Here is an 18,148-nt window from a genome sequence, read left to right on the forward strand (position 1 = left end):
AGTGTGACTGCACCATGTACAGCCAGAGAAGTGAGAAGTTGTGCTCCATTTGTGCACAATGTGTCAAAGTGCATTCTACTATCATGTATAACTAATTATAACAAATTTTAAAAAAGAATTAATAACTGGAAAGCCTGCACTACAAAACATAGTCAATAAAATACTTCATGAAGAAGAAATGAAAACCAGCATAGGGAAGAATAGTCAATAAAAGGAGAGTAGTCAATAAAAGGAGAGTCCAGCCTGATTTGAACATTATAATAAATCAAAATGACAGGAAATAAAAAATCATCTCTCAATACTAACATTGAATGTAAATGGTCTATACTCTTCAATCAAAAGACATAGGTTGACAGATTGGATTACAAAACAAGACCCAACAACATGCTGTCTATAAGAGATTCACCTCACAGGCAAAGATATCCAAGATTGAGGGTAAAAGGATGGGGGAAAAGGTACCAGGCACATGGTTCATGTAAACAAGCATATCAGATAGAGTGGACTTCAAGCCAAGACTAAGAAAAGGCAAAGAAAGTCACTTCATACTGCTTACAGGAATCATACACCAATAAGATATAATGATTGTCAATATTTATGCCCCAAACAATGGAGCATCTCTGTACATCAAACAAGCCCTTCTCAATATTAAGAATCAAATAGAACACAACACAATAATACCAGGTGGCTTTACCATGCCTCTCTCACTACTGGATAGATCATCTAAATGTAAATAAAGATTCTACAGAACTAAAAAAATATAATTAATAATATGGACTTAACAAACATCTACAGAATACTTTTCCCATCAATGACTGAATTCACTCTCTTCTCAGCAGCACATGGAATGTTTTCTAAAACAGATCGTACTTTAGGCCAAAAAGCAAATATTGGCAAATACAAAAAATACAGATAATACCTTGTATTCTATCAGATTATAATGAAATACAATTAGAACTTAATGAAAAGATTAAAATCAGAAACTACGTTAACACCTGGAGATTAATACATTTTTTCTAATGATAAATGGATAGCACAAGAAATCAGGGGAGAAATAAAAAAATTCTTAGAATTAAATGGGAATAGTGAAAAATCATATCAAAATCTCTGGGGTAGTATCAAGGCAGTTCTAAGAGGAAAAGTTCACAACATTGAGCTCATACATTAAAAGAATAGAAAGATAGCAAATAAATAATCTAACACTCCATCTCGAGGCCCTTGAAAAAGAAGGACAAATCAACACCAAACCAGAAGATAGGAAATAATTAAATCAGGGCTGAAATCAATAAAATCAAGAATAAAAACATACAAAGGATCAAAGAAACAAAGAGTTGGTTTATTGAAAGGATAAGCAAAATTGATAAACCCTCAGCCAAACAAACAAAAAAAATAGAGCAGGGAAAAACTCAAATTAACAAAATTCAAGATGAAAAAGGAAATGTCACCACAGACATTATTGAAATCCACGGGATCATCAGCAACTATTTTGAAAATTTATATCACAATAAGCTAAAAAATCTTGAAGATTTGTTAAAATTCCTAGAGACATATGACCCACTAAAATTGAACCAGGAGGACAGAGAAAAGTAGATTAATATCAAGTAATGAAATTGCAGCTGCTATCAAAAGCCTTCCAACAAAGAAAAGCCCAGGACTGGAAGAATTCTCAACTGAGTTCTAACCTTTAAAGAAGAATTAATACCAATCCTTCTCAAACTATTCCATGAAATAGAAAAATAGGGAACCCTGCCAAAGTCGCCAATATCACCCTGATACCAAAAACCAGACAAAGACATAACCAGGAAAGAAAACTTTAGACCAGTATCCCTAATGAACATAAATGCAAAAATTCTTAATACAATATTGGCAAACTGCATACAAAAACACATTTAAAAGCTAGTGCATGCATCATGATTAAGTGGGTTTCATCCCAGAGATGCAAGGTGGGTTCAGCATATGGAAATCAACAAATGTAATACACCACATAAGCAGATATCAGGACAAGAATCACATGATGCTCTCAGTAGATGCAGAAAAAGCATTTGACAAAGCAGAGTATCCATTCATGTTTCAACACTAGAGAAACTAGAGATAGAAGGAAATTATCTCAACATTATAAAGACTATAAACAACAAACCCAAGTATACTGAATGAGAGAAACCGATAGCATTTCCTCTGAAAATAGGAACAGGACAAGGGTGCCCACTTTCACCCTTCCTATTCAACATAGTCTTTGAAACTCTAGCCAGAACAATTGGGCAAGAGAAAGAAATTAAAGGGATACAAATAGGAAAAAGAAGAGCTCAAATTACCTATGATTGCTGATGACATGATTCTATATGTAGAATACCCAAAAAACTCCATTGGAAGACTTCTAGAGCTCATAAATGAATTCAGTAAAGTAACAGGATGCAAGATCAAGACTCATAAATCAATTGTGTTCCTATACTCCAATGATGAATTTGTTGAAAAAGAAATTAGAAAAACTGTCCCATTCACAATAACCTCAAAAAAAAAATACTTGAGAGTCAATCTAACAAAAGAGGTAAAGGATCTCTATGATGAGAATTATAGAACACAAAAGAAATTGAAGAAGACCTTAGAAGATGGAAAGATCTTCCATGCTCTTGGATAGGCAGAATTAATAGTGTCAAAATGTCCATACACCTAAAAGCACTATACAGATTCAACGCAATTTCCATCAGAATTCCAGTGATGTTCTTCACTGAACTAGAAAAAGCAGCTGTGAAATTCACTGAAAAAAAATAAGAGAACTAGAAAAGCCAAAGCCATCCTTAGTGAAAAAATTGAAGCAGGAGGTATCACAACATCAGACCTCAAGTATACTATAAAGCTATAATAATAATAAAAAAACAGCATGGTTCTGGCACCAAAACAGGCATGAAGACCAAAGGAATAGAATAGAAGACACAGAGACAAACCCACATAAATACAGTTATCTCATACTAGACAAAGGCACCGAAAACATACAGAGGAGAAAAGATAGCCTTTTGAATACATGGTGCTGGGAAAACTGGAAACCCATAGGTCACAGAATGAAATTTATTTCATATCTCTCATGCAGCACACAACTCAGTTCCAAATGGATCAAGGATCTAGGCATACACCAGAAATCCTGCAACTTTTAAAAGAAAATATAGGCCCCAACACTCAAACATGCAGGCTCAAAACTAACTTCCTTAAAAAGACTCCTAAAGTACAAGGAATAAAATTTTAGAAAATCAAGAAGTAAGATGGCATTAAATTAAAAAGCTTCTTCACAGGAAACAATTAAAAGTGTGAAGACAGAGCCTACAGAATGGGAGAAAATCTTCGCCACCTGCTCCTCAGACAGAGCATTAATCCCCAAGATATACAAAGAACTCAAAAAACTTAACACCAAAAAAAAAAAAAAAAACCCTCAAATAACCCAATCAGTAAGTGGGCAAAAGAACTAAACAGACATTTCTCAGCAGAAGAAATACAAATGGCTAACAAATATATGAAAAAAATATTATGGAATTAAGAAACATGTTCAACATCTCTAGCAATTAGGGAAATATAAATTAAAACTACATAGAGATTTCATCTCACTCCAGTTAGAATGGTAATGATCAAGAACACAAGTAACAATAAATGTTGGTGAGGTTGCAGGGGGAAAGGTACACTCCTACACTGCTGGTGGGACTTCAAATTAGTGCAACCACTCTGGAAAGCAGTATGGAGATGCCTCAAAAACTAGGAATGGAGCCACCGTATGACCTAACTATCCCACTCCTCCATATATATCCAAGTTTGAAAAATCAGCCTACTACAGCAATGCAGACACATCAATGTTTGTAGCAGCACACTTCACAATAGCCAAGCTATGAAGCCAACAGAAGAATGGATACAGAAAATGTGATACACACACACACACACACACACACACACACACACACACACACACACAATGAGGTATTACTCGGACATAATGAAGAATGACGTCATAGCATTTCCCAGCAAATGGATGGGAAGGAATATCGGGCTAAGTGAAATGCCAGTCCCCAAAAGTCAAAATTCAAATGTTTTCTCTGATATGTAGAAGCTACATATAAGCTACATATTACCAAAATAAGGTGGGCCAGGTTAAAAAAAATAGAAGATCAGTGGAGTAAACAAAGGGGAATAGGGAATGGAGGAGGGATGGAATAGGAAAAGACAGTGGAATGAATCTGACTTGACTTTCTTATGTACCCAAATTAAAATACAGTGTATCTCACCATCATGTGCCTCCACAGGACACTAATAAGCAAATAGCAGAAAGATCAGTAAAGTAGAGGGAAGAGAACAACGGGAAGGAGGAGGGGAGGGAAACGGGAAGTACTGGGGCTGAATTAGAACACATTATATACCATGCTTTTATAATTATGTCCAAATGAATCCTAATGTTATGTATAACTATAAAGAACCAATAGAAAAAAAAGTGTGGTCAGGGTACAAAGGATTGCAACAAAAAACAGAACCTATTACACTCTAAGATTACATTTCTGCAAGTATATAAAAATTATGTGTGTATATAATAGTAAATTATTTAATAATATGTATCTTGTCAATTACATAATAACAATTTAATAATCAACACAAACTCATACATAGGCATATACACAAACACACACACAAGGATAATATAAGACTTGTCACATAGTTAGGGGACCAAGTAGTATGATCCTAGACCAACTCTGGACTCTTAATGTTTTCCCAAAAGTTATCCTGTGTAACCCCAGTCTTGTATCATGTACATGGTTACTGGATAGGCAGAGAACTTTATTCAGTCTGGTTTTCAGAGTATGTTGTGGTTTGAAATGAAAACAACCCTTTTATATTAGGGACGTGGTGCAAGCACAATAAAGAAAGTCTGCAAAACCTTGTGGTAAACAAAAGTTCTGTTGAACCCAGAAATCCCCAAAGGAGTTGACTGTGGAACTCTTTGTTCTTTTTGTCTTTTTTTTGTGTGTGTGATACCAGTTGACATCCCAAGGAACCACGGCTCTGAAAGACACCTGAAGAGAATCCAGCTTAGATCATTTCGGAGTCAAAGTTGTTGCCCGTGAGCAGTATCAGACATCAAGAGAGGAAAAGCAAAGAATTGATGGGTGGACCGAATCCATTGTGGAATTAAGAAACATGTTCTTTGTCACTCTACAGCTGACAGTCTTCTATTTGCTTATTTCACTGTGTCTTCTATCAGGCTTGTTCGTGAATTATTAATGCACTGAGTCAGCATACAGATGAACACAAAGGAATCTGTAATATATTATAACTTAGGACGTTAAGGACCAGCATTAGCACACGGATTGGGCCTACATTTCTTGTGGCATTAAGTCCATTTAGGCAAGATGATAATAGCAATACCTGATTGTTTTCTCCTCTGACTAGAGACACAAGAAAAATCATCCGCTGAAGAAGTCTAAAGGATGTTTCATGGATGCTGGTATTCTTCTTGCAATTAGACACTAAAGGCTGAAAGTATCCATTTCAGGGCCAAAGAAGCAAAATATGTTGCTAACATTAATAAAAATTATTAATAATTCTTAATTCCATATTCATTGGTGATGATCAGGTGTCAGTTTTACCTCAGAAGCCTAATTCCATTAATATGAATAACACTATTTCAGGATGTGTTAATTCAGATTCTTTTTTATAAAAAGAAATTAAAGTGCAACTTTATTAGGACTGAATAATAATTAAACTGATTGCCTCTAAGATAAAAAATAAATAAAATATTTCTTTTAAGCAAATAATTTTAAGACATTTAAAAGCATCCAAAACTCAAAAAGATATCCAATGTGCTCCTAGAAAATACTTTTTATTTACAGCTTATTTGCCCTAGGTGGTTACATATGTGGTCATCTCAAAATAGCATTTACTTTTAAAATTCTATAATTCAGATACTTCGCTAGTGGAGGCTCCATTTTTCTCTTATTTAGTATAAACTAATATGTTAAATTTAAATTTATCTCATCAAAAAGTTCTATTTCTATGTATCTCTCAATGCTTCATCTTACACAGTAACAACCAATACCATTAGACACGATTGGATTACACAATCCAGCCTATATTGGCAATGGATTTTCCCCCATCCTTCAGTCTCCTTCAGGCCAATCTGTGACTAGCAACTGAGTCTCAAGATGTCTGGCTGGAAGGAGTGTGTCTATAGAGAAGGAGCCAGAATACCGTTGCTTTCACTACTTGGGTTAACCAGCACAGATGCTGTCGTGGTCTGAATATGAATTGTCCCCCTAAAGCTCCTGTTGATTCAGGAATGTTCTAAATGATTGGATCAGTCTATCCTAGTTTGAATAGATTGATTGGATGGTAGGTGGAGGCAGGTGGGGTATGGCTGGAGGAGGTGGGTCACTGTGGGAGTGTCCTGGAAGGGCTCATCTTCCCTGAGACCCCTTTTCCCCACTTCTCTCTCTCTCTCTCTCTCTCTCTCTCTCTCTCTCTCTCTCTCTCTCTGCTTTCTTGACACCATGAGTAGAGAAGCAATCCTCCGCCACACCCTTCCACCATGATGTTCTGCCTTACATTTGGTCCAGAGCAATAGAGTTGGCCTACCATGGACTGATCCTCTAAATCTATGAGCCAAAGTAAAATTTTTCTCCACTAAGTTGTTCTTGTGAGGTAATTTGGTCACAGCAACGAAATGCTAACACAGATACCATTCTTCTCCAGGAAACGCCTAGACCAGACTATACCCATTTGGTGGAATCTGGGGGAGGCCCCTCATCTGCCTAACTTCCACGTACTTGAAAGACAGGAGTCCTCCACAGACAAAGCATTCTGCCGCATACATGAACCCAAGCTTTCTACAGGGATTCAGTAAACCTGCTGAGCACCTACCACATGCCAGGCTGGAACACCTACTGAATATTTCCTGTGGTCCTGCAGTTCTCTGTTTGCCATCGTGAACACATTTAAACCTCACAACAGTGCTATCAGCATAGTGCTAATACTCCTGTTTTAGATGCAGAGGAAGGTATGACTTACCTAAAGTCATACAGCCTACACATGGTGGAGCTGTGATATTAGCCTAGGGTGGGCTAGAGTCCATATTCTTAACCACAACTGTTTCCATCCTCACTGCAGAGCCCCAAATAACATGAGGTCTCTACCTCTTGAGTGTTTGACAATTTCCTTAAGGAACTAGAAAAGGCTCCACCTTTTCAAGGTGTGAATTTTTAAAAACAAATCATTTAGCATAAGGTTTCCAAATACCAGTCCAAATTCAAATCCTTGATGCAATGTTCTCACCCAATCAAGAAAAATAACTACAATGGAGAGGCGGGGGTGGTAATGGATACCCTCTATTTTCAGTGTCAAAATCTCCTCTTCTTTCTAAAGAATAGTCATCATGTGCAGCTATTGTTTTGTCTATGCTCTTACTTGATAAAAGTAAAAGTTCGCAAATCTAACTGGGTTTTTCAATCTTTACTGTTATTACTGTTCCACGAGCTTTTCCGAGTCTGAAAATCAATGACTAACCATTTGAAGACATTATGCTCAGTGAAATTAGCTACAACAGAAAGACAAATACTGCACGACCCCACCTATATGTAGAATCTAAGACCATCAAACACAAAGAAGCAGAGAGTAGAATGATGGCTATCAGGGGCACAGGAGAGAGAAAGAAATGGCAGGTATTGATTAAAAGGTGCCGAGCTTTCGTTACACAAAATAGATTAAGATCTGGAGTCAGTCTATACAACACAGTGCCTACAATTAACCATACTGGGTCATACACTTAAAACTTTGCTAAAAGAGTTGATCCTATGTCAAGTGCTACTACTACAACAGGGAAAAAAGGACACTAGGAAACGATGGATAAATTTAGGGCATTGATAGTGATGATGGCTTGATGGTTCACGGGTACGTGCTTTCCTCCAAACACAAGCTGTGCCTGTTTTAAGTATGTTCAGCATTTTGAAAGTCAAGAAATTGGCTTTAAAAAAAAAAGATGATGACATGACATTTTCTTTGATAGCTAAGTACCACAAGAAAGGGATCTCGAATTTCTTACACTGAGTGGATACGCTGGAGGCTGAAAGGAAAGGCAAGGAGGGCCTGACACAGGAACAGCGACCTCAGTAGAATATTCAGCTCAAAGGGCTTTGAGGGGCTGCAGTGGATGACCCAGGACAAACAGCCTGAGTGAAGACTTTCTAGGAGATGTCACATCACTCTCCTCCTCTGATGGCCCCTAACGAAAGAATAGCTCTCCTGAGGGTTTTTGCAGCTTGTAATTTTCTACACCTTTTGCTCTAGTGTCTTTATACACGTTCTGCTTCTTCAAGTTAAGTCTATTATCCTCAAGATAAATAACCTACAATTCCATCTCCCACCCTGAAGTAATTGTTAACTATTATTTTCAGAGTAAATAATTGTTAGAACCATTTACCGGTGAAGTAGTGGCATGTTTTGTTGAGTTCTTACAAATACCAAGAGAAATTGAATGTTTCTTGTGGCACACTGGTTGGGTTGTTAATTACATGTAATTGGGTCTGAGATCCTACCTCTTTTTAAAAATAAAAATAATTAATGTCAAGCATATGCCACTGAAGCATATAGAAATCAACATTTTTCATAGAGTCATCTTCAAATTTTACTTTCTCTCCAAAAAAAAATGGATTGAAATACTGTATAACTAAATTTGTCTCAGTTGGATGAATCTGTTGGCTGAATTGCTTGCATGATAGCGATGCAGATGTCTTTATTCAGAATTCTGAAATTTTAACTGGTTATCTGTCATGTCATCCTGTATCAGTTTCTATTTTTAAGAACATCCAACCTATTTAAGAATGGGTTTCTCAAGAAAAAGTACTACACATGTGAAAACAAATAATTTAATATCATAAGAACAATTGGAGGAAAATGAGATTTAACAACAAAGGTAAAGATTATTCTATATCTTTAAATGCAACTTTAGAGCATCTTAATAGCACTGAACAATGAATCTGACTTTATAACTTCAAAGTAAATAGAAAGTAAAAGAATAACTTTGTTCTGTGACTCCAAAAGTCAGAGAATCTCACAGATTCTGGGCTTACAGCCATTAGAATAGGACAACACCAGAGCTAATCTTGCTGCAAAAGTAATTAACAGATTAGCACAAAGTAGTCTCCAATATGTAGTCAATCTGCAGTGATTTTATCTACTTCAGTGAACTCAAAGGTAAAGTTAATATATGGTACAGAATCACACATGGAGGAAACAGTGAACACACCACACACAGGCCAGAGAATCCAGACTGCAACCGTGGTTCTCCCCACCTGGTTCCTTCTAAATCACTTTGCCTCAATGAACCTCGAGATCCTCCTCTGTGTCATAAAAACATGAAACTGAGTCACCTGTAAGAGCTGCTGATCTTAGTATGATTCAAACCAAGAAATCTTTTTGTGTTTGTTGTTGTTGGAGGTTGGGCTAGGTTTGACCCAGAGCCTTGTATGTGCCAAGCATGTCCTCAATCACCGAGCACAGCCCCAAGAAATTATTTTTACCGTAGTTTTTATCATGGGACATAGATTAATCTTGCTCAACAAAAATTTTTACTTGCTATATCCCCTAAATCTGTCAGTCTCTCCCATTTACCCCTTCCATGCCTTTATCCTCTTCCAACGAAGAACCTGGGCCTTGAACCTGGAAAGTATCCCCCAGTCTGAACTATGCTGGTGCACGTTCATGGTGCAATTCAGTATGTCCTTCTGTCCTCTATTTCCTGAAAATAGAAAGTTGGTTCCAGAAATGGATGCATGTAAGTCCTCATTTGCATTAACTTACAATGTTTGTAAGTAAGAAGTAAATAACAACAGCAAGCACTTATATTCAGATTGTATGAGCCACGTCCCCACTCTTCCTCATTTGCCTACGGTGTGACTTTTTTCCCAAAGGGCTGTGAGGTGTAACAGACAATTCTCCACCAACGCCAAGGGAGCCAGCTTTGGGCTTTAGGCACTAGAGACATGGATTTCATCCCAGGTCTGGTCTTTGCAAGTTTCCCTTCATTCTTCTATTGGCATTAGTCTCCTTTCTTCCTAGACCTACAGGTGGGTGTGTCACACAAGGTGGCAGAAATGATAGAGACAGGCTTCCTATGAAGTCTAAACCCGTCTCTCCTGGGGAAATGAACTCCAGAAGGCAACTCTACAAACACCATTTAGCAGGAAAGGCGAAAAGGGGTGGATGTTCCCCAGCATTGTCAAAGAAATGATTCTGCCACCAGCCATTACAGCTGCATCATCTGCAGAAATGAGTGTTCCTTGGGCAGAGCAGATGTTCCAAAGCTGTGTCATTTGTAAATAAACACAAGAAACGTGAATTGAAGAAGCGACCTCACTCCATATCATATTTGAGAGTAACAGCAATTAGGCACATTGAAGATAATTTGAGCTGAGAATGCAAGGATCTTTCTTCAGTCTAAATATAACCTCAGAAAACATATTTTTGAAAAGTAAAAGAACTCTCCCTGTTGCCTGCCACCACACAGTTGCAAAGTGAGCCAGTCTACTTCTGAGGAGTTCAGGCACACAGGGCTGATTTCACACCTTGGTTAAATATATATATATATTCAATTCTTAAATCACAGGAGAAATTAAAGGCTAGACTGGATAAAAGTTAAAATAAACAGGGTTTTTAAAAATAACTATTTGTAGGACATTTTTTAGAAAAAAAGGACAGAGGAGAACATTTGTTTTCCTTCACAATTTCAGGGAACTAGGACAATGGCTTTACATATTCCATCCCTATAAGGAAGGAAAGAGGAAGAAGGGCTGGTAGACATGTGGGCCTCCATTCCTTGCTTAGAGACAGCTAATTCATCCTGTCTCAAGGGCCTCCTCCAACTGATTGGCAGTGGCTTGCCTGGGCTGTTGTGAAGGATCCTAAGTGCAGTTCCATATCAGCAGGGAAGGTATAAGGATCCATTAGCCATGTCTGCCAAGGGGGCTGTATTTGCAGAGTAGCAACATGAGTAGTCAGAGACTTAGCATCCCTGGACAAGGTGATCACCAAAGTTTCTTCCAGAATCTAGTCCAGCTCCATTCATCTTTTGAAGATGAAACTAGGCCCAAGGGTGCTTCTGTGACTTGCCTGAGGTCTGGGGCCAGAACTAGGGGCTAGTCTTGAACTTCCTATGACAGTGTTCTTTCCACTGCTGTAATAGATGCACCACGTTACTTTTCTAATACACTGACTAAGAAATAGAGAAGATCAACGAAGAGAGGAGAAGCCAAGGGGAAATGTGAAAGAATGACTGAGGGACTAAATGAAAAAGAGAAAAAAAAATCAGCAGAATTGATAGAGATGAGCCAGGAAACAGACTTGCATTCCAGGCTACAGCTGCTCTACAAATTATGAGCTTCCACACTTAGCAAATCAAAGACACTGACAAGTTCCCTACTGACAGCTTCCTCCTGTCCACCCACCTAAATGATCTACCTGGATCCCCACCTCCTTCCTTGAGCATCTGCTCTTGGCCTTGGCTGGACAGACTGACTGCTGGTCACATACCTGTGGCTTCCTGGCCACAGATGCTGAGACCAGGAATGGATAAATACTTGGTCCACGCTGGGGAATTTGAAACTGGGACCTGGAGACACCTGTCATTTGATATTGACTAAGGAAGTGATCTAAAGTGGGAAGCCATGTTGGGTCCATAACAGAGAGTGTTGGTTTGAAGAGAGAGGGAAGGACACAACAGAGACAAAGAGCTACAAGAGAACATGTGCCCTTAAGAAAGGAAACTAGAGAGATTGGCTTCCCTGCTTCCATATTATTGGGGGACCTTTCTATACTCCGAGCTTCCCAGAATCTAAGTTTTTGTGTTTCAAATGCCTCAGGTCAGTTCTGTTCCTTGGAAACCCCTGACCACTGGCTAAATCAGCTGAACCTTCATTAGTTTCCATTGTCTATAGACACAGTGACACTGTTGTGGGGGAGAGAGAGAGGAGAAATGGTGGCCTATTAGGGACTCCATAACATCAGAAAATCTAAATTAATATACATAACCTTTTCGATAAAATATGCCTCTTCTACACCAAGTAAGCATTATGGCAATAAATCCAATTAAATAAGATATCTCCAATATAAAATCTGTCTTCATGATTAGCCTCACAATCCAAAGTTTCTATTGTTACCATGCATTTCATACACAATGAACCTAGAGTTCGGGCTGCAAAATCCTAAAAAATGTGGCATCCAGTTACTATTCAGGAGTTACTAAAAATCCCAGATGGTAAAGCCTGTAAAATCGACTGCAGAAAAAAAAAAAAATCAGTGTCTGTCTCCTGAGCATGATTCTGAGGCTGCAAAGTTGGCTGGTTGACATAGGAAGAGTTCATAAAACTGTGATTAAATAAAGACACCAGGCAAAGCCATTTAAAGACTGCCTTCTTTTATGAAAGCACGATGAAGTCAGGAGAAACCAGCTCTTTTAAAAGGTGAAGATATTCTGTAAAGGTTGGATTTTCAATAAATTCTTCCAAATCTGGCAGAGAAAAGGAAAACACTGAAAGGAATAATCTGTGGCGATGTCACCTGCACTGGCCCCTGTAGACATGTAAAAAGAATGCGGCTTGCAAAGGGTTAGTTTCCATCACAAATTCTGGGGGACAAATTATCCCCAGATGAAATTTTACATTGTTTTACATTTTTTTAGTGATTTTGCATAAAACGCTACTCTAGTTTTATTGTTTATTATTACTCTTGTTTGCTCCAAAACCACATTTAGTGCTTGATCTCCAAAGAGATGAGCCTCTGGTGCTTTTCCAGATCGTCAGTTTTTAAGTAGACCAGACATCTCAAAAAAAAAGATAATTCCAGTGGTGAGGAGAGGCTATGTAGCTCACATTGCAACAAGACTTAACCTTCCCAAGCAAAGTACCCTTGGAACCAGCACAGAGGGTTAGAGTATCAACATCTTTCGCATTTACTTCCTTAGACACCAGCCCCTGAAGATGCCTTAGATTGGAATATGAGTAAAATAAACTAGGAAGGGTCAATCCAGTCTTGATTTTAATTTTCAGATGGTAAAGGGTCTCTTACAGACAGATGACCAACAAATGGCCTTCATTTTGTCCTCTGGTGTCCAATTATGTCTATAAAAGACACTACTTGGAGCTTCTCTCTAGCATGCATTCCCTTCTTCAACAAATGCCCTCATCCTGCAATCATGAAGGTCACTATCATCCCCTGGTCCAAGAATAACTAGTTTCCCCCAAGGGAAGGCAATTGCTTCTGGTCTCACAAAAATCAGATTGTCTGGGCCTCAACCTCTTAAAGATCTACACCAAATTCCTAATGCTACTTCCCACTAGTCTAAGGACCCAGGCTGCAAAACATGAACATGCAGAGGACACGTGCAAACTATACTTAAACCATAGCACTGACCTTGGATATGAGCATCTTCTCTCACCAATCTCAGAAGCACTCTTTCTTCTGGGATTCCATGCTATACCCATGAAGTCTTCCAATAAAATTCCATCCTGACTCATCTAGGATAAAAGTTACTAGCTACCAAAGACTCCTTCCAGGTCGCACCAGTGGTTCAAGCATGATATACAATTTCATAAACCATCACCACCATACCTCACCTCTGTAGGAAAAAAAATACCCATTTTTCCACAATAAGACTCCTTTTCTCAAAGGCACCAAAAATATACATACATTGAAGAAAAGAAAATTCCCTTTTTCAACAAATGGTGCTGGAAAAAAATGGAAATCCATATGTAGGAGAATGAAATGTAACTCTTCTCTCTCACCCTACACAAAACTCAGCCTCAAAGTGAATGAAAGATGTAAGTATTAGACCAGAAACTCTGCATTTACCAGAAGAAAATGTCGGCCCAACACTCCAACATATCAGCTCAGGAGCTGATTTCCTTCACAAGACTCCCAAAGCAAAAGAAGCAAAATCAATCATCAATAAATGAGATGGCATCAGGCCAAAAAGCTTCTTCACAGTAAAGGAAACAATCAAGAGCATGAAGAGAGAGCCCACAGAATGGGAGGAAAATCTTTGCCACTTGCACCTCAATTATAGCATTAATTTCCAAGATATATAAAGAACTCAAAAAACTTAACACCAAAAAAAAAAACAAACAAATAACCCAATCAACAAATGGGCAAAGGAACTGAACAGACACTTCACGGAAGAAATATGATTTGTCAATACATATATGAAAAACTGTTCAACATCTCTAGCAATTAGAGAAATGCAAATCAAAACTACACTGAGATTCCATCTCACTCCAGTCAGAATGGAAATTATCAAGAATACAAGTAACAATAAATGTTGGTGAGGCTGTGGGGGAAAGGTACACTCACACATGGCTGGTGGGAGTGCAAATTGCTCTGGAAAGCAGTATGGAGATTCCTCAGAAAACATGAGATGGAACCACCATTTGACCTAGTGACTTCACTCAGTATATACCTGAAGAACTTAAAATCAGCATATTAAAGTGACACAGACACATCAATTTTATAGCAGCTCAATTCATAGTAGCTAAGCTATTTAACCAACCTAAATGCCCTTCAACAGACGAATAGATAAAGAAAATATGGTATATACACACAATGGAGTATTACTCAGCCATAAAGAATAATGACTTTATTGCATTTGCCAGCAAATGGATGGATCTGGAGACCATGATGCTAAGTGAATTCCAAAAAGCCAAAGGTCAAATGTTTTCTCTGATATGTGGAAGCTATCCCAGCTTCCACATACCCCAGCTGAAAGGAAGAATAAAAGTTCAGTAGATTAGACAATGGAGAATGGAGGGAAGAGAGCAGGGATAAGAATAGGAAAAGACAGTGGAATGAATCTGACATAATTTCCCATGTACATATATGAAAACAACACAGTGAATCCCACCATCATGCACGTCCATAAGAATGGCATCCCAGCTAGAATAAGATATATTCCATGCTTGTATAATTTTATCAAAATGGATTCTGCTATCAGGTATCCCTAAAAAGAAACAATAAATTTTTTTAAAAGTTTCCCTTCTCTCCCATAGGATTTTCTATTTAGTTGAAAGGTATTTGTTTTATTTCCATTTCACCCCACTTTGCAGTCTATTTGTAAACAGCTCTGTACACTCCAAACACCTGGTAACATTAAAAATTATGCTTCTTTTGAAGATGCCAGATGTGGTTTTATTTAAAAATCTACAGATTGAAAGGAAAGTTTCCCAGCCCACACTTCTGACCAGAGTGTGGGAAGAAACCGGGAGAAGGCCCTGCTGATTTCTCTGTCCTCATGGCCTGAGGTCAATTACACCACAGAAGCCAGCCAGGGAGCACTGGCAGGAGGGGACTGGAGCCAGTGTGACACAGACAAAGGTTACAGGCTCTCAGATTTCTCAACACTGTGCAATTTTCTCTTAGCTGCCTTTTCTCTCTTCGTTCTCACTGAGAATGAATGTGAGCCTCAGAATGTGACAGATAAAGATTAAAATCCCAGCTCTTTCCTTACAAGCTGTGTAACCTTGGGCAAGTTACTCTACCTCTCTTTGTGCTCCGGTATTCTCACTGATGAACTTGCCCCCTCAGCTGATGTGAAAAGTAAGGGACCTGATGCATAAAAGGGTTGAGAATACTGCCTAGTTCCTAGGAACCACTTTTTAAAAAATTGACTATTGCCTTGATTAATCATTATTGCCACTATGGCACTTCGAAAGGTAAAAACGTCAAGAAACGTCAGCCAAATTCAAAAGTTTCATTGTGTTTATAAAAAATAATGAACTTACTGTAGAATAATTGCTATGTCCATCAGGATTTTAAACATCCACCCACTCACCAGGTGCACACCTAGAATCCCAGCAGCTCTGGAGGCTACAACAGGAGGCTATCACAGGTTCAAGGTCAGCCATTGCAACTTAGCAAGGCCCTAAGCAACTTAGTGAGTCCTGTCTCAAAATAACAAATAAAAAGGGCCGAGGATATGGCTCAGTGGTAAAGTACCTCTGAATTCAATCCCCAGTACTGAGGGGAAAAAATCAGAAAGTCTACACATATAATCTTAATTTGCCTATTTTTTTATTGGTTGTTCAAAACATTACAAAGATTGCAACAGTCACTAATATGGCATTATGTAAAAATGTGGATGTGTAACCGATGTGATTCTGCAATCTTTGTAATTTGCCTATTTTTAAAGCTATAAATTTGATCACCTTTTAATAAAAAGTTCTCACACATGATCTAATCATTAAAATAAACAGCCCTGGCTGCTAGAATTTTTCCTGACCATCTATAGTGCTAAAATTAATAATCTGAGATTGTCATATATGTATAGTACATTAACCAGATTATCCAGAAGAAATAGGAAAGTTACTTTAAAAAAAAAAAAAAAGAAAAAAAGACATGAAGGAAAATTCTTCCTCAAAAGAAGCTCAAGAGAAATGATCATTCTTAAGCTAGGTCATAGTTAACACTTGCTGTATACACACTCACCATATGCCAGGGTAGGTCACAGCAGTGCTGCAAGTAGCAGCCCTCCATATACTTCATTTTACAGATGAGAAAGCTCTAGTTCAGAGGTGTGATGCTACTAACCTAAGCTAAAGAGGGTAATTGTGCTATCTGAGATGGTGCATTCAGCCCCCAGAGCCCAGGCCCTTGACCTCTGCTCTGTTCAAGAGGATTCTGCCCATGGGCTCTCAAGAGCACCACAATATCAGAGTGTATTTGAGTCTGAGACTTTAGAGGTTTCCATTGTGGGTGCCAGGGTTTTGCACGTTGTGGTATGTGACCAGACAGCTCAGATTCACCTGGGCAACCGTGAGTTTCAATGTTTGACAGAACTGCACACAGGCATGCAGTAACACTGCATGGCGGATTCGCTGATTAACAGGGGATCCTTCAGTGGTCTCCCTTAGCATCTTTTAGTTGGAAAATTAGTTCCTTTCTGAAAGGAAATCATTTTACAGAGCACCAAGTACTTACAGATGTTTGACATGTGCTATCTCGTTAATCCTTCCAGTGACACCTTGAGTGAGGTATTACTGTCCCCACATATCCCCTTCTGATACAGAGAAGGCAGAGTAAGCAGGAAGGGGTTTACTGGGGATAATAAACGGCTTTAAGGAATTTGTTGGGAGGCTGAAGAAATAGCCTCCAGAGATAAGCTTCCAGGAAGCACCCAATGTCGCACCAGAGACACGGCAGCAAGAAGCCACACAGCTATGGCCGCACTTGCTAGAGGAGCAGTAGGTAAGGAAGAGAGGCCTCTGCTCCTGGTTGTCATGAAAGCTCATCAGATTGACCTACAAGGTTCCTTGCTGAACGGAGGCCATGAAAAAAATAATGTTAGCTTTTCAGCTTTGGAGGCCTAGGAAAGCATGCTTGAAAAGAGGGTGGAGAAAATGGAGCTTCTGGTGATGGCCTGTGGTGGTGATTTGCAGCCTGTCTTGGCAGTTCTCAAAGCTGGCTTCCCATCGGCATGCAGGCCTACTGGGCCAAACTGTCCACCTTTGGGCCGTCCACGCTTGAGGAAGGGCCAATGGGGGGACCCCCTGTACTGGTTTTATCTTGTTTCTTATATTCCATGAGCTCAAAGCCTCAGGCCCCCATATGTTCGGTGATTTTCCTAGGTGTCCTGGCCTTCCCCTCCTCTTGCTGAATCCACCTCTTGACCAGCATCACTGCACCTTTGCTTTTTGGGATGCCTGCCCCAGTTCTCGGAGCCCTCCGGCTTCAGTGAGCATCCCAGGAGCCTGAGTACATTATCTGGATAGGCTGGAGACAAACAGTCCTAGGATTCTAGCAGCACACTCGGTCCTGCCCTATACCATCCCAGTCAGACCTCACGACACAAACACATGAAGGCTCTTTGGGCATTTCTCCTGGCCCCATTGTGATCACCGATGTGCTATCAGCCGTCGGTTTCCAAAGCCTCCCTCCAAATTTACTCTCATTTGATGCTACATACAGAATTCTCCCCTGTATCAACCCGGCACCAGCAGAGCAATTACTGAAGCAGAGAAACGAGTCCCCAAAGGTGCCAGGAGAAGAATACAGAACAGCCTGGTGGGGAGTCATTTCGACTCGCCTCCAGTTTCTGAGAATGATCAGAACAACATTATTGAGGGCAGCCCCGGGATGGCAGAGGTAGCTA

At 39.1% G+C, this 18,148-nt stretch overlaps 1 protein-coding gene across 8 annotated transcripts in view; it reads right to left on the reverse strand.

Annotated features, from left to right (window-relative positions):
• The window catches only part of Kiaa1549l (KIAA1549 like), a 256,249-nt gene that overhangs the window by 120,901 nt on the left and 117,200 nt on the right, over window positions 1-18,148 (reverse strand). The window lies entirely within an intron of this gene.

This window comes from Ictidomys tridecemlineatus, chromosome 4 (genome assembly GCF_052094955.1).
Source record: "Ictidomys tridecemlineatus isolate mIctTri1 chromosome 4, mIctTri1.hap1, whole genome shotgun sequence".
NCBI lineage: Eukaryota > Metazoa > Chordata > Mammalia > Rodentia > Sciuridae > Ictidomys > Ictidomys tridecemlineatus.